The following is a 24,058-nucleotide window of genomic DNA, read 5'->3' as shown; positions in this document are numbered from 1 at the left end:
TCTTCTTTGAAAAAAAAAGTTCGAGATTGATCCTGGTGGATATCCGTCGAGGCCAGACACGTGTGCGGCTCCATCTTCTACGAATCCGAAATCATCTAAAGCGGTGAATTTCTACCCGCACAAAGGTAATGAGATATGATCTCATGTTTTTCTTAAATTTTAGATTAATTATATGTATTTTTTTCTGAATTTGGATAGGTTTAAATTTGATATGTTACACGTGGAGTTAAAAGATTTAATTCGATTTATTTTTTACTATATATTTTTAAAATTTTAAAATTTATATATGCTGTCTATCCTATTTTTTATTATGAAGTTGGCCCTAAATATCATTCTCTTGGCCCATGCACCATCTTTAAGGTCCTGGAGCACGTCCGGCATTTAAATGAAGGAGCCTACACGCCAGTTGTTGTCCTCGTCGGTCCCTTCCACCATGACCTGTTGCAACAAGAACCTGCAATGCGGGAGCACAGGTAGAGGTACGTGCACTACCTTCTTTCACGTCATGACGAAAAGTAAACTGCCGAAATGCTTGTTGGCATGGAAGCAATTAGATGAGGATGTCCGAAGTTGCTATAAGAAATTCTTGCTGAGTGCCCAAGAAACGGTAGAGATCATGTTGCTTGATGGGTGCTCCATCATCTACCTCCTGCTAAAGCATGCAAGAAAGAAAAGAGGGGAGCACAAGTGTTGGAAATAGTTAAATTTAATTGTGTATGAATCTTGTCAAAATATGATATTTTTTAGAGTTAAAAGATGCTATTTTCGATAGTCAAAGAGTCAAGCTTATATGTTTCTAAGAGTCCTTGTTCAAAAGTCAAAGTATGATTCTAACGTCAGTCTTCCCAAGAGAATTGGGACTAGAAGTAATTTTTGGTTTGGAAATTTTCACCCAAGTTTCAAGAATCATATGTTTATGTGTGGTGATGTGTATGACTTAGAAAGCCCCCTAAATCTATATATATGTATAAGAAGTTATTTTGGAATGAGAATCAAGTGATATTTAAGCCAATAAATCTTCTTTATAGTCTTTTAATTTTTTCTTATCTAATATACTAATCCTACAATACTTCCGCTAACTCTATCAAAGTGGTATCAGAGCCATGGCTAATGTAGTGGGGATTTCACAATTACCTCTTTTTTATCTCACCAATACTAACTATGAAAATTAGAGTATCCAAACGAAGGTGTTGCTTGGATCTCAAGATATTTGGGATGTAGTCAAAAAAGTCTATAAAAAAGCCAGAGATAGAGACTTTCATGGCGCCATACAAGACGTTCTACGGGACTTAAGAAAGAAAGATAAAAAAAAATCTCAACTTTATGTACCAAGATATAGATGAGTCAAGTTTTGAGAAGATCATAGTGGCCACTATCTCCAAAGAAGCATGGTAGATTCTCCAAAAAATGCATATTAAGGAGTTAAGAAAATGAAAAAAATTTGCCTTCAAACTCTTAAAGGCGAATTTGAAGCCCTACAAATGGAGTCCTAATCCATCTCAGATTTTTTTATAAGAGTCTTGACCATCGTCAACCAAACTGAGAAGGAAGGATGAGATCTTGAGTGATACATGAGTAGTAAGAAAAAAATCGACGCTCATTAGATGCTAAGTTTGACTACATCATAGTGTTGGAAAATGTGTTCCAAAGCCAATTATTAGAGATTGTGCTCATCTTATAAATTGTATATAAATTTTTATTAATAAAAATTATTTGGTATTTTTATTAGAAATTATCTATCTTTGAACTTCTGTGTTGTAATGAAGTCCTTAGGACTATGATTAATTGACAAAGGAAGATTTGTCATTAAGTCCTTAAAAATATTCACGATCAAATGATATACTATTACTAGAACGATAGCGATATCAAGTGTAGGTCGTTGTGTGCTATATGAGTTGATTGTCTCTTAATCAAAGAGTGTGAAGATACTGTTATGGCATGCAGATGAAATATAGGAGTACATTTGCATCGAACGTGACCATGTGCCGAGTACTCTACTGTCAAGAGTAGCTCGTGAAGGGTATGGGTATAAGTATCTCTCCAACCTGAGACCACCATGGTGACTTGTAAGCAACTCACTATACTTTAGTACTGGACCATCTGAGTTTCTAACTCAGTGATGGAAGGCTACTGAGTGCAGTCAAGTACTTATCAAGTCAGTGTGTGAGTCAAGATGGAATTGACTTCTCTGAATTAGTAGGAGATATGCACCAGTATATTTTAATTTAGTAAAATCTTGGCTAGGATAATTCATGAGATGGATTTGAAATGTTGAAATACAATGTGATCGACTAAATTAGGGTTGATAGTTAAATTCTAGATCGCGTTGAGCATTTGGATCAAAGGGATGAATTATACGATAACCATATGCCAGTAGATTCTAGAAGGTTGCTTTACAATACTTCGACCTATTCGATCATCAGGTCATCATTGCTAGATGGTTACATCAATTGGTATAGAAAGTTGTTCCTATACTATCAACTTAGGTTTGAACCTATGAGGTCGCACACATTAGAAGATTTAGTCAGATCAGATGGCTGAAGAGTCCAATTGGATTGTGACTCTAGTGAAGAGTCCTACTCCGACTAAAACTTTAGGGGAGAGTCTCACTGGAGCTGGGACTCTACTATTTTTGAAGAATTATTTAGTAATTAGATTACTAATTGACTCAATTTGATTAAGCAAAGAGCTTTGAATTAAGTCTAATTGATTTAGATTCAGTTTGACTCTGATTGGGTTTGATATGATCGAACCCGATTACAAAAAAAATTTGATCCTGATTCGATCAGAGTTTTGACTCAGCTAATTCTTAATTGGGTTAGAAATTTGATGCAATATTTGAGTTTTTAATTGGATTAGATTCATTTTTATTAGTGGGTTCAATCCAAATTTGATTTGAATTAGATTCAGAATTAGAAATAAAGAGTCCTCATCAACTAAGACTCTATCCTTCTCTTTTGCGCCACACCTGGATCTATGACAATTTCTTCATGCCTAATTAGATTTGGATTGTGATTTTTGGCAACATGATAGAGGATCCAATAAGGGTGGGTGGTCATAGTTGATGAGTCATAATATTATCTCTTGCCCAATTCGAATGAAATCCGAATTAGAGATAAGAGGTAAACTAGGAAAGAAAATTTTTGTATATGAAATATTGTTGGCACCATATTAATTTTTCTCTTATTTTTTTTGAAGAATCCTTTAGCATGTGAGACTTTAGAATCTTTCTCCATATTTTAATAATTTTTTAAAATTTTTTGAGATGTCAAAAAGAGGCTTTGGCATTAACTCTTGGTGCCCTTCCTTGAAAAACTCTAATTTCTAGTCTATAAAAAGGAGTCCTCTCTCTTGGATGTCCCATAATCATTCCCTGGGTGTTTTTTATTTTCAGAGCCTCTTCTTCTCTTCCTCTATTCCTCCTCTTAATCCTCTCTTGCTTTAGAGTGTCCAAAGTACTTGAAGAAGGAGAAACAAATCAGCTATCGAAGTTGCTTGCAGGCTAGCACCTCCAAGTCCCTGATCTACGCCTAACTTCATGTGGATCTTCCTGTAGAGGCTAGATAACTTTGTGTGGCTACAAGCGATCTGAAGAATACTTTTTCTAACCATTGGATCAGAGGAGATCAAGATCAAATTTGTTTGGTAACGATCTCTAACTTATTTTGATTTCTATGGTAGATCTAATAGTTAGATCTAGAATTTCAGCATCAATAAGATCGATGCGATTTTTATTTTCAGATCTAAAGTATATATTTTTATATCAAAGATTATGATGTGGTAGTCTAAGATAGGATCTTATACATGTGATGAGGATTAAATCATTTAATCTATTTTTGCTGTATAAAATTTTAAAATTACATGTACTGCACTACCGCATATTTCTTTCAACTAGTATTAGAGCCAGATTATTTTAATATGAATTGATATGACTTTTGTTGCCCAGCTATGCAACCCAAGAGGGGGGTGAATTAAATTTTTAAAAATTTAAAAATTAACTTACAACTATGAGGATTATTTAACAATGAGCAGGATAAATGTGGGGAGTGAAATTTATGCAAGGTGTAGAAGTTGGATGCAAGAATGCAAGAAGATAAAAAAATTTAAAAGGAGAGCAAGTAAGCACAACACAAACAAAAAGATTTATAGTGGTTCAGTGCTAACCTTGTACCTACGTCCACTCTCCAAGCTCCTACTTGAGAATTCAAATCCACTAAACCGTATTTAGTCCGAATACAACATCGGAACCTTCGACTCTAGCTATTCTAAGTTAGAACACTTATTTTTCAGGTACAAGCCAATCTAATACAATCCGATTCAAGATTTGGATCAACCTTTCTACGTTTTAGAATCCTTCCAAAATAAAATATCAACTCAAAATAGAGTATAGCAGTTAATCACACAGAAATACAGATGTAGCTCCTTTAATAAGCAAATAAAGCTTTAAATACACTTTACACAATAAGAACGAAGCTCTTCTGATTTTTTTCAAGGTGGTTGAAGACTTGAATGAGCTCTTGAGGGATTGGTAAACTTGAAATAAAAGCTTCTTGAACTTTTAAGAGGGCTCTTGCTTAGGGTTCAAATGAATGCTTGAAGAACCTTTTCAAAACCTTATTTATTCACTCCTTTAAGTGCCTTTTATAACTTCAAATAATGGTGGAAAGTAATCTGGGCTGAAATAGAACCATTGGAGTACATTAAATGGGTATTAAATGCAGCCAAAATGAGCTGAAAACTAGCCGTTGCAGAATTTTTCCGTCACAGGGGTCGACTCATGCTCATGAGTCGACTCATAGGATCGACTTCTGTGGCACAGAATAAAAAATGACTGTTCTATAATTTTGGCCTACATAGTAGCAGAGGTCGACTCATAAGATTGACTCATGCTCAGGAGTCGACTCATGGGGTCGACTCATAGAGTGTGCCAGCCAAAGAATTCAGCATGTCGTTCAGCCCCTTTTGCCATGAGTCAACTCATGGGGTCGACTCAAATATATAAACATGATTTTCTTTCAAAATATATATTCAAAAATATTAAAATTATCTCCAATAGATTACAAATCTTGTGCTCTTGCTCTTGAGGCTTCTGAATCAGAACTTGATAAAATTATGATTTTGCCCCTGAAATATAATAAATTTTTTTCAAGCTAAAATCATTAGTAACCCCCTCAAATATTTTGTAATCATCAAAATCAATTCTAGGAGCAACAATCTTTTCCTTTTTGATGATGACAAAATATTTGAGCAAAAGAATATATAAAACATTGAACATGAAATTCAAATTTATGAAGATGCATCACTTCAATATCATAGCCAAGTATTTGAACGAAATGCATCATAAGCAGTTTGAAGATCAATTTGAAATTTACTTATAAGTTTATTTGCTTTGAAAATTATATAGAAAAGGAGCTGGCGATTTTGGTTCTTGATACATTTACTTAACAATTTTGCTTATTACTAATTTCTTTATTACTTATTGCTCATTTTTTTATTACTTATTGCTCAAATTCGATTTTGATTCTCTACTCTCCCTTTTTGACAGCATCAATTAAGATTCTCTACTCCTCCTTTTAAGGGAGCACAAAGACAAACATTAAACATAATATCTGATCTACTAGCAGTTAAATATAATAGAGAACCAATCATGCCTCTATAAAATTTTAAGTCTATATTTTTACCTCCTTCATCCTTGTCAAGCTTACATGATGGGCTCATAGGTGTATCAATTGCTTTGGAGTTCTCCATTCCAAATTTTTTGAGTAGTTCTCTTGTGTACTTGCTTTGGGTGATGGAGATTTCTTCTTTTATTTGTTTGATTTGGAGTCCGAAGAAGAATATAAGTTCTCCCATCATGCTCATCTCGAACTCCCCCTGCATGAGCTTAGCAAAATCTTGACAAAGAGTTGCATTAGTAGACCCAAAAATAATATCATCAACATATATTTGTATAACTAATATATCATTTTGATTTCTTTTAATGAAAAGGGTTGTGTCTATATTTTCTCTTAAAAAATTATTGTTAAGCAGAAATTTACTTAGCCTTTCATACCAACCCTAGGTGCTTATTTCAAACCATATAATACTTTATTTAATTTAAAAATATGATTAAGAAAAGTATGATTTTTAAAACTTGAAAGTTATTCTATATAAACTTCTTCAATAATATATCCATTTAGAAAAGCACTTTTGACATCTCTTTGGAATAACTTAAAATTCATAAAGCAAGCATATGCAAGTAGAAGTCTAATTGCTTTTAATCTAGCAACAGATGCAAAGATCTTATCAAAATCAATTTCTTCTTCTTGATTATAATCTTTTGCAACTAATCTCGCTTTATTTCTTATCACATTTCCATGTTCATCTAATTTATTCCTGTATATCCATTTTGTGCCAATTATTGAATAATTTTTAGGTCTTGAAACTAAAGTCCATATATTATTTCTTTCAAATTGATTAAGTTCTTCTTACATTATATTTATCCAATTATAATCTTTTTCAGCTTCATCTATGATTTTAGGTTCAAGATGAGAGATAAAAGTAAAATGATTGAATGCATCTCTAAGTGAAGAGCGAGTTCTTACACCATGTGTAGGATCACTAATGATTAGTTTCTTGGGGTGATTATGATCATACCTCCATTCTTTGGGTAGATCATTTATACCTAGAGGTTGTTCTTATTATTCTTCATCTTCCTTATCCTGTTTGTCTTCATATTCTTCATCATCTTGAATGGTTGAGTCTTTTAGAGTGATCTCCTTCATCACAAAAATTTTATCGTAATTTTTGTGATGAAAAAAAAATTTTATCATAATTTTTGTGATAAAAAAAAATTTCATCATAATTTTTGTGATGAAAAAAAATTTCATCACAATTTTTGTGATGAAAAAAAAATTATCACTAAAAGAAAAATAAAAAAAATAAAATTTATGATGAAAAAAATATTTTTAGTGATGAAAATTATTTTTGTCATAATTTTAGTGATAAAATAAAAAATTTCATTATAATATATAGCAAAATTTTGATTTTTTACAATCATCAAAATTTTTTAATTATTTTTTACTATAAAATTAATATTTCATCGCTAAACTAAATTATGGATAAAATAAAATATTTTTTATATTTTTAAAAAAGTATCTATTTTAATATAAATGTTCAAATCAAACATATTTAATATAAAAATATATTAATACAATAAAAATATTCAAATTCTTAATAGCAATTTCAAATAGCAATAAGTTTCATAGCCATCATTGTCATATACAAAAATATAAGTTCATACACCATTTAAAATTTAAAAAAACTACAAACTATGTATCATCAGAGTCGTTGGCCTCGTTCCCTCCTCCAGGCATCGATCCCTAGCCCGATGTGTCTCGATGGCTATGTAGAGGCGGCATCATGCGGCTGTAGAGGTGCTAACTTGGAGGCATCGATATCGAGCTGTCCTGCCATCGCAGCCACCATCCTCTCGAGCATCTGAGTATGATTCATCTAGTAAATAATTTGATCCTGCATCATGCTTATCGATGCCCTAACTTCCTTTGACATTGAGGCATCATCAGACCGATCGGATGACGAACTGTGGGATTTTTTTGATCTCATGCCATGCCCAAATCTTAGCTGCCGCCCGAGACGACATCCAGGATTGCATCATCTGTCATTGAATAAACTTGTTGCGATCCAACATCGCTGTTAGATCCAACCTCTCTCATCGCCTGCTCTCTCAAATTGTAATATTTTTTCTTCACAATAAATCAAATAAGACCATAAATTTATTTCAAAATCTTTAAAAGTATTCAAAATGTAGAGTAATGATACTTACATGACGTTGCCTCGTTTCCTCAGTCACAAACTCATCACTCTTGTTTTGATAGAATTTACCATAGGTGTCGACTTCGGATAGTCCCTATTCAAACAAAAGAAAAGAAAAAAAAAGATATCAAAGTAATATAAATATTTAATAAGAACAAATATTGGTTCATGCATGCTATCCTCGAATGAAAATTCTAAGATTTATAAATTTGTTATGCTACAATTAATATATTATTATTATAATTATTTTTATTTTTAAATTATGTTCAGATCATGAATGATGCTTCAGAGTAGAACAACAAATAATCATGCCTAACAACTAAAATAAATTAAAAAGGGAGAATAAAAATATAAAAAAAAATAAAAATAAAAAAAAAGTTTGGTCTGATCTTCAACTCTCCCATGAATCCCACACAAAGAGAGAGAGATGGGTACCGGCGACTGTGCAGCGATGGCAGGCCGGCGATAGCGACAGCGATGACGGTGCGGTGCAGTGACGGCAACGATCCTAGGGGAAGGAACAACTGTAAAAGAGGGAGAGAGGGGGAGAAATCGGGGAAGTAGACGCTGGTGATGGCAGAGGGAGGGCGGCGACGGTGGCGCGCTCGATCGAAGAGGGAGGATGATGGCACCGAGCTCGATCGAGAAGGGAGGAAGAGGATTGGTATGGTGGCGGCGATGTGAGAGAGCGACTGAGAGAGAGGGGCGACGGTTGGCGTGGTGGCATGGAGGGAGGACGTCGATCAAGAAGGGCTTCAACCCGACCAGTGGCATGCTTGATCGAGGAGGGAGGATGATGCCTGATGCCGAGCTTGATCGAGGAAGAAGGAACACGACCGACGGTGGCAGCATAAGAGAGCGAGAGAGAGACGGGCGATGGCTGGCACGGTGGCGTGGAGGGAGGACGGCAATTGGGGAGAGACCGGAGAGGGAGGATGACTGCCGGTGTCGAGCTCGATCGAGGAGAAAGCAAGGTGTCAGTGGCATGGGCAAGGAGAGGGATCATTTCTTGCATTTTGGGGCAAAATTTTGCCCTAAAACAACAAAACTTTTTTTTTTCAAGCTAAACAATCTTTAGCAATGAAATAATTTCATCGCTAAATATAAAAATTTTATTTCAAAAAATTATATTTTTGTAATAAAAATTTTTTCATCGCAAATAATTAATTTTTAGCAATGAAAAATCTATTTCATTGCAAATAATTTTTTTGGAGACGACGGTGGTAGCGGAAGAAGGATGATGGTGGTGGCCTCGATTAGGGAGGGCTTCAACCCGGCCAGTGGCATGCTCGATCGGGAAGGGAGGACGACGGCCGACATGATGGTGTGAAGAAAGGACGATAGCCAGCATAGTGGCATCGAGGGAGGACACCGATCGAGGAGGGTTTCAAGTCGGTCGGTGGCGCTTTCGACTGAAGAGGGAGGACGATGGCCGGCATCGAGCTCAATCGAAGAGGGAGGAAGAGGACCGGTGGCGGCAGCGTGAGAAAGTGAGAGAGACCCGCATGGTTGCATGGAGGGAGGATGCCGACTAGGGAGGGTTTCAATCCAATCGATGGCGCACTCGATCGGAGAGGGAGGACGATAGCCGGCGTCGAGCTCGACCAGAGAGGGAGGGAGGAAGAGGATTGATGGCGGCAGCGAGAGAGAGCGAGAGGGCGACTCAGCCGGCATGATGACGTGGAGGGAGGACACCGATCAGTCGGTATGGGAAAATGGGTTACCCATAGGTATCTCTGAATCTATTGGGTATGGAGATAGATATCTCTTTTCTTATCCGATCGGATATCGGGTAGGATTTGGGTATAGGATATTAAGTTCAGATTTGAGAATGAGTAGTATAATATCCGACCTAAATCCTATCCGTTGCCATCCCTTCCTCTAACCTCACGTCCTCTGGAGTCTTGCGTCCATCTAATAAATTCATCTATGAAGGCAACAATCTTCAAGACCAAGTGATCGGTGGTCGGCTGCAGCGATAGAGAAAGATGTTCTTCTACCGTCACAATTGCTCCTTCCTCTTCAGCAAATCCCTTCCTCACCATCTCTCCTCTACCGCCAATGATGATTGAGGGGACTTCCTCGATGAGGGCACGTGCAGGCCGTCCATCACCAACACACTCCGGTGCTACTCCTGGGATTGTGTCGTGGAGCCCCACTTCCGCTTTTGCCCATTCTGCAGGGCGGCCTTCTGAGTGAGGTGCCTCCAGCTGTGGTTTTGGGTATAGAGGTGGAGGTAAAGTGGAACTTTTGGCTTACTTTGCAAGATTTATGGCTTGCTGGGGTTAGGGTTTTAACTCCCTATGCTTTTCTTTTCCTTTTCTTTGATGCGGTTACTCCATATGTAAACTGAAGTTGCAGTATATATACAGAAGCCAGTCGAGTGTTAATGAAAATCCTTTTTTTCGTGTAATACAATGTAATCTATATTTTGTTGAAAAGAAAATAAGATTCCTCTAGTTTTCCTTTCCTTGACTCGATGAATCTTGGGTAGTTTTCCTTCGTATATTTCAAAGGGGAAAAAAAATTACGCTTAAATTTGGGCAAGTTTTTTATGGTAAACAGCTAGGTGATGATGGAGCATGTTATGGTACACCGGCACTCAAAAGCTGGTTATACATAAATAAATAAATGAAGTTGTGCCACTGGAACTGCTACTGATCTACTGTGGGTAAAAATTGTAAACTTTAATCCATACCATTGCAATCCAAATAACCATTCACTATTGACATGGAATGAAAGTGATTAAAGCTTGAAAAGTTTGTCAAATACTGACTAATTTTGACATGTACTTATCTCATCCACTATTTTGTGAAAAAAGAGTTCAAACAAAGGCTGATAAATCTGCTTCACCTCATTCCAGATCTTTTCATTGAATCTAAGAAAATTTAAAGGCCCAACGAGCGGACAATTAGGAAGAAGAGAAGGGGATAACTGGGAGAGGGAGACAACAAAAAAAAAAGGCTGAAACATCGAATGCAAAGCATCTTTGTGTGTTGCTTTTGCTGAGATCAATGGAAAAAGGAGGACTTTTCCTATCTCCAGAGGGTAATAAACCGGAAAAAAAAAGTCACGAATTCGGATCAGCAATTGAAGTCCAAAATCAGGATCAGAGCTGTACACAAAAAACAATCAAGGCATACTAGCATGCCCCAGCGTTCCGACCAACGTATGGTTTATTTTTACAGATATTTAGTTACCGATCTCTCAATTGATGCTGCTATAACAAATACTCTCCATTAACAAAAACTGTAACTCCCAATCCCTATTTACCGTGATCCAACAGTTTTAGCACAAGATGACTTTAAATAATACCCAAAATATCCTTTGAAACTCCAAACCCCATTAGGCAGAGAGAAAAAAAAAGAAGAAGAGACAAGACGAAGAAGACTCCCAGCGGGTGCTGTGCCCGAACTCTATCTTCCCCTTCCTGGCCGCCCTTCCCACCCTGGACTAACTGAATTTTTAATTCAGTGACGGAAGGCTTCTGGGCACAGTCAAATACTTGCGAAGTCAGAGTGTGATTGAGATGGGATTGACCACTTCAAGAGTTGGAGAAGAATGAGTCGTTGTATTTTAATTTAGCAAAACCTTGGCCAGGATAATCCATCAGATGGATTTGATATTTTGAAATACAATGTGGACAATCTGATCCGAGTTGACAATTGAACTCTGAGGTATCCTATGAGAATTTTGGTCAAGGGAATGAATTATATGAAAACTATATCCGCATGGGTTCTAAGGATGTTGTTCTACACATTCGACCTATCCGACTGTCAGATATTATTGCTAGATGGTCACTTCGATTGGCACAGAAATTTATTTCTATGCTACTAGCTTAGGTTCAGACCTATGAGATCACACACATTAGAGTTCATGATTCGATCGGATGGTTGATCAAAGATTAAGAATCGTTCTAGGGTTAAACGATCAATACGATTGACATTTAACCTAGTGCAAATGTTGCAGGAAGATCGATTAGCAATTTGATTGCTAATTGGCTTAATTTGATTAAGCCAATGGGCTGAGATTAAGTTTAATTGAATATGATTTAATTAGATTTAGTTTGGACTTGATTGGATCAAGTTCAATTAGTTTACTGGATAAGCCAAGTGCAAGAAAAAACTAGTCCTAGTTCAATTAGGACTTGGGTCAACCTAATTTTTAATTTGATTAAAAAATTAAATTAAATTTAAATCTAATTTAATCTGATTAAATTAGATTCTTAATTAGATTAAGACTTATTTTAATTGGGTTGATTTGGTTTGAGAAACCAAATTTGAACAAATCATATATTGAACTCCAGTAAAACTAGGATTCCACCTTGCGCCACCTTAGCCCCCCACGCCCACTCTCTCTTATTTTATGCGATAAAATCTTCTCTCTCAGGCCTTCACACACGTCCAAAGCTTTTCACTTTTTCTCTCTTACATGGAATGTGGTTGTGGACCAAGTCAAAGTAGGAATTAGTTTGGATTTCTAATTCTATGAGATAGAATTTTAGGAAACCAAAACTCTTTTCTTATGGCACTGATTTTATCCAGATTTTTTTTGATATTTTTATGGATTTTATGGAACATATTGTGCACCCTTTGTTGATGGTCCATGGCAGAAAAAGAAGGAGGGGGCGCCCAAGAGTTGGGTACCCCTTGTCTTGCCATGTTTGGATTTTTCTTGACTAGGTATTTGACCTAGACAAGGATTCTTCATATCTCTTTATTTAAGATAAATTTCTTCTTAAAATTTTTATGGATTATAGAGCATTGAGAGACCTTTGGGGCATGTGAAAATTAGAGAGAAAGAGTGTTGGGGCTTGGAGATATAATAGACATAAACCTAAGTATCTGGGTTAGAGCAAAGAAAAGAAGAAGAGGGTCTTCTTCTAGGGTTGCTGAGTTCACCTCTTTCCTTCCTCCATCTGTGAGTTTTCTGAGAGTGTCCTATATCTAAAACTCCTTCTCCTACTTCTCATCTTTGGAAGAGTCCAAATCAAGAAGAAGGAGGCATCTGATTAACCATTGAAGAAGGATCAGCACAGTACTAGCATACTGTGCTGATTTTCTGGACCAGGACTTCTGATCGTGATTTGTGGGCTCATATGGATGACTCCTAGAGGCCGGATGTGTGTGCGGCTTGCAACATCATCCTCAAGTCTGGATCAGCAAAGTTAGAACGTCTAACTTGTAAGGTAATAGATCTAATCTATTATATTTTACATACATTAGATGTAGTATAGAAACATGTTGATATGATCAACATGTAGTTCTTGCTCTTTATATTTTAATTTTTGATTTAATACCATATAATAATCATGTAATAGGATCTTAGATCTAGAAATTCTCTGATTTTATAAGATAAATTTTGATTTATTTTAATCTTCCGCTGTCTGATCTTGAAAATGTTTCAAGATCTAACCCTAAAACCCTCGATCTGGTTCCTTCAGTATGTTACTTGGAAGTCTTCCAGCAAATAGCTCTTCTATTCAGAATAAATATATAGCCTGATATGCTACTGCTATCATCACAAGCTGACTGAAAACTAAAATTAGTACATCCCACAAGTTTCAGATCAGTATCTCCATAGATAAGCCATTGGTCTTTAGTACTTCTCAAATACTTAAGAATTACTTTCACAGTCTTTCAATGCTTCTCATCCAAATCTGACTGGTACCTACTCACTATCCTTAGTGAATAGGCCACATCCGATCTCGTACATATCATAGCATATATGATAGATCCCACTATCGAAGCATATGATATTTTACTCATATGCTCTCTCTCTTCAGGAGTTATCGGACAATCCTTCTTAGAAAGAGTAATCCCATGGCCTATCTGAAGATAGTCTTTATTGTAATTATCTATGTTGAACCACTTCAACAAGATATCGATGTACATAGATTGGGACAATTCAAGCAACCTTCTAGATCTATCTCTATAGATCTTCATCCCTAGGATATAGGATGCTTCTCCCAAGTCTTTTATGGAGAACTATAATGATAGCCATAACTTCATACTCAGCAATGCTAAGATGTCATTTTTTAGTAACAGTATGTCATCTACATATAGCATAAGAAAGATGACTATAAAATTAGAAGCCCACTTGTAGACACAAGGATTTTCTCTGTTCCTAACGAAGCCATATGTTTTAATCATCTTATCAAAATGCATGTTCCAACTCCTAGACACCTGCTTAAGTCCATAAATAAACCTTTTCAGCTTACACATTTTTGACTCATCTGTGGATGTGAACCTTTCAGGTTGTATCATATACACCTCTTTTTCCATCTTTCCATTAAGAAAAGCGATTTTGACATCTATCTGCCTGATCTCATAATCTAAGTATGCAGCGATAGCAAGCATAATCTGGATGGACTTGAGCATTGCCACAGGAGAGAACATCTCGTCATAGTCAATACTATAACGTTGATGGTAACCCTTGGCAACTAGACGAGCTTTATAGGTCTCTACCTTTCCGTTCGCTCCTCTTTTTTTTTGAAAATCTATTTATACCCTATGGGTTTTATCTCTTCGGGTGGATCAACTAGTGTCCATACACCATTGATCTCAATGGACTCCATCTCAAACTTCATGGTCTTAAATCATTTCTGAGAGTCAAGCCTTTGCATGGCCTCCATATAGGTGATCAAATCCTCATCATTCTCATCAAGTTCGATGGAATCACCGTCTCGGACCAAAAAACTATAGATCTATTCGACTGATGTGGTACTCTACTAGATCTCCTTAATGGCACCTCTACTGACTCCAGATTTGATTCACCAATCAAATTTAATTCTATATGTGTCGGTCCTTCCACCTCATGAACTTCATCAACTTTAATTTTACAGGCATTAGCTCCTTCACTAAGGAACTCCTTTTTCAAAAAGACAGTCCGACTGTTGACAAACACCTTTTGCTCTGCAGTAAGATAGAAGTAGTATCTTTTAATTTTCTTTAGGTACCCTACGAACAAGCATCTATCGGACTTCGGTTCAAGCTTATCTATCTTTAAATGCTTGACATAAGCTAGACACCCTAGATCCTAAGGTGTGAGAGCACCGGCTTATGCACAGTTCATATCTCATACGGAGTTTTATCGACAGACTTGCTGGGCACTTTATTCAAAATATAGCAGACAGTTTCTAGAGCATATTTCCAAAAAGAGATTGGCAAACTCATAAAGCCCATCATGGATCGGTCCATGTCTAACATGGTTCGATTTCTCCTCTCGAACACACCATTATGCTGTGGTGTTCCAGAAGAGATCTACTATGAGAGAATCTCATTCTCTTCTAGATATGTTAGAAACTCACTATTGAGGTATTCACCATCTCGATCTGATCGAAGGATTTTAATACTCTTTTCAGTTTATTTTTCTATTTCAGCATGGAATCATTTAAACATTTCAAATAATTCTGACTTATGCTTCATAAGATAGACATACCCATACCTCGATAGATCATCTGTAAGCATAATAAAATAGTAGTATCCTCCTCTGATATTTATGTTCATAGATCCATATACATCAGTATGTATTAGACCTAGGATATCACTGGCTCTCTCACCTTTCTTTTGAAAGATGACTTAGTCATCTTACTAAGTAGATAGGACTCGCAGGTAGGTAATGATTCACAATCATCTATCCTAAAGATATGTTCCTTGATCAACTTGTTAATCCTACTCTTGTTTACATGATCAAGCCTACAATACCAAAGGTAGGATTCACTAACATTATCTAATTTAGGGCGTTTACTTACTGTGTACATTATACTAACAGACTGTGATATTATGTATATGCCATGTTTCAATTATCCATACATAATTATAGTATCATTCATAATGATATCATAAAAATCATCCTTTATTATAAACTTGAAATCAAGTTTGGTCCAAAGGCCTACAGAGATGATATTCATCATAAAGGAAGGACAATCATGATACTACTAGACTCAAAGATAAACTACAAAGTTCCTAAGGTCAGAACTGGAGTAAGACTTTTATCTCTAGCATTAAGGAACCACTTACCCTCTCGAAACTTTTTACTTACCTGTAGTCCCTACAACAAATTATATATATTAATAGAACTTCTGATATCTAATATCCAGATAATAGTATCATAAACAGAAAAATTATAAGGAGTTATCATATAAGTACCTTGTGCAGTAATCAAATGCTTCTTTTTCTTGTTCTTAGGCCTGTTTGGGTCAAGGGTAGCTATATAAGCAGGATAATTCTTTTTTCAATGATCCAACTTTTTATAGAAAAAGCATTCTATCTGGCTCTTGTCAACTTTTGACAATTTGCTCTGCTTGGGATCGACGACATGAGATTTATGCACTTTTTTCTTCTTTCTTCTCCTAGAGGATTGACGCCCTACAGATGAACCTCCTACTAAATTCACTGGCTCCTTTTGGAGCTGGTGATCCTTTTCAAAAGTCTGGAGTAATCCTAGCAAACTATGATAGTTTACCGCAGGCTTTGTCATTCTATAATGACTAAGAAAGGGTGGGTAGAATTTCGATAGTAAATTGAGGATAGCATCCTTGCCTAACTGTTCGTATAACAGAAAATTAAGTTTGCTAAGGCATTCAATCTGCTTAATCATGTACAATACATGATCGATGACTGAAGCTCCCTCTTGTATATGGACATTGAACACTGTGTAGGAGATTTTGTGTCTCTCCGCATCCTCAGGGATGCCGAAGAACTCATTCAATATTTGAATCATCTCCTCTGACTGCGCATCTTCGAACTTATGATTAAGTTTGTCATTCATAGTTGTCCTCATCATGCAACGTATAGTCGTGCGGTCATTGAGCCACTTCATGTAAGTATCTATCACAGCACGAGGAGCATTGACTGCAGGTTCTTCAGATGCCTGATCCTTAAGGACATACAAAATTCTCTCATTCTCTAAGACGATCTTCAACTTTCGATACCAGCTATCAAAGTTGGATTCGATGAGATTGTCGCTATCCAACAGCATACGAAGGGATAGTGTGTTGGCCATAACTGAAAAAAAAATATTAGCCTATTAGTATATGAATTACTTTTTAATCCTGAAGATATGAACTTTAGTCTAAAGATCCTCTCACTATTTTTATGAATTGGTGGCCTCTACCTCCAACTCAAAAAATTATACTAATTTCTTAGCGGATACTAGAACCCACACGGACTGCATTCGAGCCCGAATGTGGCTCGACCAACCCTAGTGCATATATGGATTGGTTCATAACCAATTGTTTCTCCAAACAAATTCTAGCAATTAAGTTTTTCCCCAGGCATCCCTTTAGCAGGCATGTGGCACCTCCACTGAAAATCCTGTTTAGGTCCAACCATTAACATGACACATCAAGTGCATCCAACAAATGGATGTCCAGACCCGAGTATGGCTCGACCAACCTGAGCATTGATCTGAAGGTACAATATGATGATCATATGATGAATGACCATTTCAATACGTAATAGACACCAAATGTGTGGCATCTCCAATGTCTATTTAGAATATTGGACTCTTTATCATGCACCTTATCTCATAACTTTATCACTTAATGGACCTAATAATTTAGAAGATTTGATTTTATTATTCTAAGAATAAGAAAAGAAGTCAATCTGCAAGTTGCAAATTCTCTCACTGACTTCACCAAGTCATGTAAAGGATTATACACAAGCTGATCTAAAGACAACTAAATTAGTCACACTAATTTACTTTAATGATATGGATTTACATGAATCGACTAATGATCTAATCAAAATATAATCTATCATATTAGCCAGGTAAGTGAGATCAGTGGGAGGGATGTATCCTTCACTCATCGTAAATGCATCTAGGTGAATAGCTCCCAATTAAAAATCACTTGATCAAATCTGCCAAACTTACCTTAGACATCAACTGGTTAATTAGTTTCAATATGGCACACCAAAAGATTCAGGCTCAACCACGAAGCCATGATCATAATCCATTTATTAGGATCAAACACATGGACTTAATCAAACTTCAAATATTGAGATTGATTTAAAGAAATACTGATTTGATCTAATTCAATACTTGATTAGATTTAATCAATTTTTCTACTTGATCCATATGTATTTTTAACCCTAGATTTAACCCATTAGAAGGACTTGATTTATGTTAACCCTTTGCCCATCGATTTATGTGGTGTCTTAATGATCTTCAATTCTTAAATCTAGATCATTCAAACTTAATTCATAATTAAGTATGTGAAACATGTATTTTAGACTGTAAAACTATTCAACAAAAATTTTTGGTGAAGCACACCATATGTTTTAATACATAAAAATAAATTTTTATAGTATGTTTAATAATTAAACATGCATAGGTATAATCTAAACATCATACATACATCTCATGCATCATGACATCTTTTAGATCAATATTGATTACATCATATGTAACATGTTATTCAGATTTAAAATAATTTTATATCTAAATTTTATCCTATTATAATGAATCATAAATCATTTTAGATCTAATCTAAATATATTTATGATCAAAATAATATATAAAAATTTATTTACTTTTTTTCTTCATGAAATAGGATCACGATGACACCCCTACATATCATAAGAGAACCCATCAAATAGGCAAAAGAGAGATTAATCTCTTCAATCTATTATGATCGGATGTTCTAATGATCTCATCAATCCGAGTACTAGGCTACTAAGATCTGAAATCTAATTTCATACATAATTACATCAACACATAATTATTGACAAAACTATTTTGTGTCATGAACATATCCTTGATCGTATCAATTATGTTCTTCATCTAATCTAATTAGATTTGATGCATCATATATATCATATCAGATTTAAAACACATCTTATATTAATTATAAAATATTAATTTTATATTTAATATTATATAAAAAATTAATTAGATACAAATATGAATGTATAAGAAATTAATTTTTGATAAAATCTATTTTCACGCAGTGCTGAATTTTGATAGGATTCAGATCTAAATATCCAATAAAATAGATCTAATTTAAATCTAAAATAAATCTTATTTTATAAAAAAATAATAATATTAAAATTTTATTGAAATAAATTTAAAATAAAATTTAATTCATATTGTTATTCCATCAAAAATTCAGCAACAGCAGAATTTTATTATAACAGACTTATAACAACCTTAATCAACCATTAATTAGGCATCTCTAATCTAATAAAAATTAGATCAAAAATTTTATATAAGTAGATTTAAATGAGATTTAATGTATTATTAAAAATCTTAATTATATCTTATGTAATTAATTTAAAAAAATTTAGTTATATATGTATATATTTCAGGTCTGTTCTGATACCAGTTGAAAGGAAAGAAAACTGTTTCTCTTCCAAAGCGCAGGTTGCATCTAAAATTTTTTTATTCTTCTATATGATTAAGGATCAAATTCTTACTTGATTTGTCATAGAACTAGAGATCAAATCTCAAATTATATTGATTAAACCTTCGCAGAGGCCTGGATGTGTAGACCCTCTACTTCGCATGCACGCTAGACGCCGCAGAAAAATAGGATGAACTCTAATCCAATTACCTTCGTAACTCAACCAAATAAAGGAGGAGATATACTAGTGTGATACCTCACACTAGTAGGTGGGATGCCCAAGAAAGATCCACGCCCAAAAAAGAAGGGGCGGCAACAAAGGGAGAGATCAAAGAGAAGATGAAGGACCTCTCTCTTCACATGCCTCTCTCTCTCTTCTCTCTTCTCTCAATCTGATTTTTTTGCTATGCATCCATAGCTAGAGACCCTCTCTATTTATGGATAATTTTTATGACCCAATAAGTGTAGGAGTCCTAACTCAAATCTAATTTAAATTGATCCAATACTCATGAAAGAAAGATTCCTACATGAGATATGATTGTCATCACTTATGACAACAACTTTGCACCCACTCCCTCACCCACATGGGATGCCCCAAACCAACACCATTCTAGGTGTTGGTTGGCCCACATGAGAGGGTATTCTTAATGCAAGTAGGAATATTTATATCTCATCAAAACAGATCCGATTCGAATCCAATTCGAAGCTGGTTCGAAATAATTTCGAAAGACTGTCAATCCCAAACTCTTTAAGATTTTTGTATCAAGTCTAACTTAGATTTTAGATTTATTTAAATTTAATTAATTCAGATCTAATCTAAAATTAATTAGTACTTAAATTTGATCTCTCACATGCTCTATAGATCATAGATCAGAAACTATTCATCTTCGAGATCGAACATGAATCTCATATGTAGTGCTAGCTAGACATAGTCAACTCTTCAATTCTGTTTGATCCATAACTTAATTTTCAATCAAATTAGCTTATATGTTCAATCAAATTAAGTACTTCTAAATTGAATATATAAACATAGGTCAATTTCTTCCTACTTTGTCTAACTTGTGTATGTGACTCCATAGCTTCAAACACTAAGTCGGTAGCACAGGAACCAATTTCTGCACTAATCGAGATACCATCTAGCAAAAATTTTTGATGTCCAGATAGATTGAATTATCATAAAGAAATATTTCAGAACTCATACACATGGTTACCATATAATTCATCCTTTTAACCCTGGATGCTCTAGGATGGTCTCAGGTTAACTGTCAACCGAGATTGCTTCATCTACATTGTATTTCAATCTTTCAAATCTATCTCATGGATTATCTTGGTCAAGACTTTGCTTAATTAAAATACAGTGATACATCAACTTTAATAATCTGGAGGAATCAATCCCATCTTAATCCACACACAGATTTTGCAAGTACTTGACCTATGTGAATTGCTTACAAATCACTATAGTGATCTCAGGTCTGAAGGATACTTATACCCATGTATTTTGTGAGTAGCTCTTGATTACAGAATGCTCGACAGGTGAGTCACTTGTTCAGTGATGATTTACTTCTACATCTCATCTATATGCCATACCAGTGTCATCATACTCTTTGGTTAAGAACACAACCAACCCATATGGTACACAACAATCTCCACTCAATAAATGTCATTATCTTATAATGATGTATCATTTGGTTGGAAACATATTTAAGAACTATACGATAAATCCTCTCTTTATCGTACACTAACATAGTTCTAGAGACTTCATCACAGCACAAGAGTTTAAGAAAGATGTTATTTTGTGATGAAAAATATCAGAATAACTATTATTCAATAATCAATAATTCATATACAAAGAAAAACTCAATCATCACATGATAGATTTTAGGATACAATTCCTAACAATAGCTTCTTTCACAACATCGGATGCTGCGATATATTCTACTTCACATGTAGAGTCGGCCATGGTGTGCTGCTTGAAACTCTTCCAACAGACCGCTTCACCGTTCAGGGTGTAAATATATCCCGACATGCTCTTGCTATCATCATGATCCAACTGAAAATTAGAGTTGGTAAATCCTATAAGTTTTAAGTCGATTTTTTCAAAATGAGCCACTGTTTCTTAGTATTTCTCAAATACTTAAAGATGATCTTTACAACCTTCTAGTGGTTCTCATTTGAATCGGACTAGTATCTGCTTACTGTCCCTTATGAGTATACCACATCTGATCTTGTATATGTCATGGCGTACATAATAGATTTCACTGTCGAAGTATATAGAATTCTACTCGTACGCTCACTCTCTTGAAGAGTTGTCGGACAATCACTTTTCGAGAGAAAAATTTTCTAACCTATCGAAAGATAGTCTTTCTTGAAATTCTCTATGTTAAACTATTTTAGCATAGTATATCAATGTACGTAGACTGGGATAATCCAAGTAATCTTTTAGATCTATCTCGATAGATCTTTATCTCAATGATGTAGGATGCTTCTCTCAAATCTTTCATGGAGAACTATGATGACAGCCAAATCTTTATTCCCTGTAATATAGGAATGTCATTTTCGATTAAGAAAATATCATCCACATACAAAATAAGAAATACTATCATAGAGTTATTAACCCACTTGTATATGCAAGATTCTTCTCCATTCTTAATGAAGTCATATGTTCTAATCATTTTATCAAAATGCATGTTCTAACTCTGTAATACCTACTTAAGTCCATAAATAGACCTTTGAAGCTTATACACTTTAGACTCATCTACGGATATGAAATCTTTAGGTTGTATTATATATATCTTTTCTGCCAACTCTTCATTTAGGAAGGCTATTTTCATATTCATTTATCATATTTCATAGTCTAGACATGCTGCTATTACAAGTATAATCCGAATAAATTTGAGCATTGCCATAGAAGAAAATATTTTGTCATAGTCAATACTATAACATTGATGATAATCTCTGACAACCAGATGGGCTTTATAAATCTTCACCTTTTCATCTGTACCCCTCTTCCTTTTGAAGATCTACTTACACTCTATGGGTTTACCCCTTCAGGCGGATCAATTAATATCCATATATTATTGACCTTCATAGATTTTATTTCGAATTTCATAGATTTTAACCACTTATCAAAGTTAGACCTTTGCATCGCACTATGTAGGTGATTAGATCCTCGTTGTTCTCATCGAATCCAATTGGATCATCATCTCAGGCTAAGAAACCATCGTATCTGTTCGGTTGAAGTGATACTCTACTGAATCTCTTTAAAGATATTTCTACAATAGATTTCAAATTTGATCTAATCAAATCTAACTCTATAGGTTTATTAGATTATATCAATTCTTCTACAGATCGAACTTCATCAAATTCAATTTTTGAGATATTAGTTCCTTCGTCCAAGAATTTTTTTTCTAAAAAGATTGCCCTATTGCTGATGAACACTTTTTGTTCATCGACAAGGTAGAAATAATATCCTTTGATCTCTTTTAGGTATCCTACAAACAGACACTTATCAGACCTAAGTCTAAGCTTGTCAGTTTTTAAATATTTGACATAAGTCGGATACCCTTAAATCCTAAGATGAGAGAGTACTGGCTTATGTCCTTATTCACATCTCATGTGGTATTTTACTTACGAACTAACTCAAAATTTTATTTAAAATATAACAAACCGACTTGAGTTCATATCCCCAAAAGAAGATCGACGGACTTGCAAAGCCCATCATGGATCGAATCATATCTAATAGGGTTCAATTCTTTCTTTTCGACACACCATTATATTGTAGTATTCCAAGAGCAATCCACTACGAGAGAATCTCATTCTATTCTAAGTATATTAAAAACTCACTGGAGAGGTATTTACCTCTTCGATCAGATCGAAGAGTTTTAATACTCTTTCCAGTTTGTTTCTCTACTTCATTACAGAATAGTTTGAATATTTTAAATAATTTTAACTTATGTGTCATTAAATAGATGTGCCCATACCTTGATAGATCATCTATAAACATAATAAAATAATAATATCCATCTCTAACACTCATGTTCATGGATCCACATGCATCAGTATATATCAGGCCTAAAACTTCATTGGCTTGCTCACCTTTTTCAATAAAAGGTGAGTTGATCATTTTTCCAAGTAAACAGAACTCATAGGTTGGAAGTGATTCACAATCACTAATTTCGAAGATTTTCTCTTGAGTCAACCTGATTATTTTATTCTTATTAACATGATCTAATCTACAGTGCCAAAGATAGATGTTGGTGATATCATCAATTTTAGGGCATTCATCGGACGTGTACATTATATTAACAGGTTGTGATAATATATAAATTCTTTTATTCAGCTATCCATTCATCACATTAATACCATTCATAATGATATTAAAAATATTTTTTTTATTAAAATTTTATAACCGTACATAGCTAAAAGACCTACAAAAATAATATTCAATAAAAAAAAGACAAAAGTGATGTCATTAAAAATAATTATATTTGACTTAAATACAAGCTTAATAATCTCTAACACTAGGATTAGAACTGATCTTCCATCTCTAACATAAAAAAATCTTTTACCTTTTTCAAATCTCTTACTAACCTGCAAACCCTGCAATGAATTGTAAATATTAAAAGGACTTTCGATATCTAATACTCAAGTAGTAGAATCATAAATTATGAAATTATAAGGTATTATAATATAATTATCTTGTTCAGCAATAGCTTATTCTTTTTTCGATCTGTTCGAATTTAAGGAGGCAATATATTAAGGATAGTTCCTCTTCCAGTGTCCCTGCTTCTTATAGTAGAAGCTTTTGCTTGACTCTGGTCAGACTTAGATTTCTTGGTCTGACTGGGTTTGGGTGCTCCAGCACTTTGCACCTTTTTTTAATTCTTCTTGTTCTTCTTC

This window comes from Elaeis guineensis, chromosome 1 (genome assembly GCF_000442705.2).
Source record: "Elaeis guineensis isolate ETL-2024a chromosome 1, EG11, whole genome shotgun sequence".
NCBI lineage: Eukaryota > Viridiplantae > Streptophyta > Magnoliopsida > Arecales > Arecaceae > Elaeis > Elaeis guineensis.
The sequence above is the reverse complement of the archived record's forward strand: the minus strand, read 5'-3'. Positions refer to the sequence as shown.